This window comes from Gavialis gangeticus, unplaced genomic scaffold, assembly GCF_001723915.1.
Source record: "Gavialis gangeticus isolate Ggan-Ray unplaced genomic scaffold, GavGan_comp1, whole genome shotgun sequence".
Taxonomy (NCBI): Eukaryota; Metazoa; Chordata; order Crocodylia; family Gavialidae; genus Gavialis; species Gavialis gangeticus.
The window spans coordinates 72,944,879-72,945,635 of NW_017728992.1; positions in this window are offsets into that span (position 1 = coordinate 72,944,879).

Below are 757 nucleotides of genomic sequence, written 5' to 3' on the forward strand. Positions count from 1 at the left end.
TTAAGATGAATGGCCCTTACGATGTTTATAAATTGGCACCCTATTTTGACGTTTTGATGTGTGTTTCGACTTTGCAGTGCTCAATACAGGTGCAATTATCATGCGATTCAGCATAGTTCCAGAGCCAGCTCAGACTAGCATGAGTGGGTTTAGGCACATGCGTGGGTATGGGTTCTTCCAAATAGCAAAATTGTGTGATATCTTCCTTTCTGTCTTGTAACCTCTGTAGTTTCCACCTATTTTCTATGGTAGTGAATTTCATTACAGCAGAGATTTGCACCTGTTGGTAACATTAGAAAAAACAGCGAGCTACAAAATAACCCTCCCCCACCTTGTCAAGAGAAATGGTGGAACCACAGTCTTAAAACATACCATCTAGATGGGACAAAACAGCAGTAAGCATGCACCCTATGCATGCTTACCAATCCCTCACTGCCAGATGTCTTGACAGGGGTTGTTTTCCCCCCGTTCTAGTTTCCGTGAGTAGGAGGCACTCCAGGTCCGTATTACTCTATTTCAAGTTCCCCTTGCTGTTCCTTTCAGTTTCCTCTTTTCTCTTTATTTGACGTTTTTATATTGAAAAATCTGTGACATCATTTGACTATTTTAAATACACTTGAAATAACTGGCTGTTAGGAAAACTATTCTCCTCCTTGTCTTCCTCAAAACTTCATGTGTTACTGTTAGAGTTAAAACAGACAAAACTGCTTTGACACCACTGCCTTTCATAATTCTTGTCTGAAATGGTACAACTTCA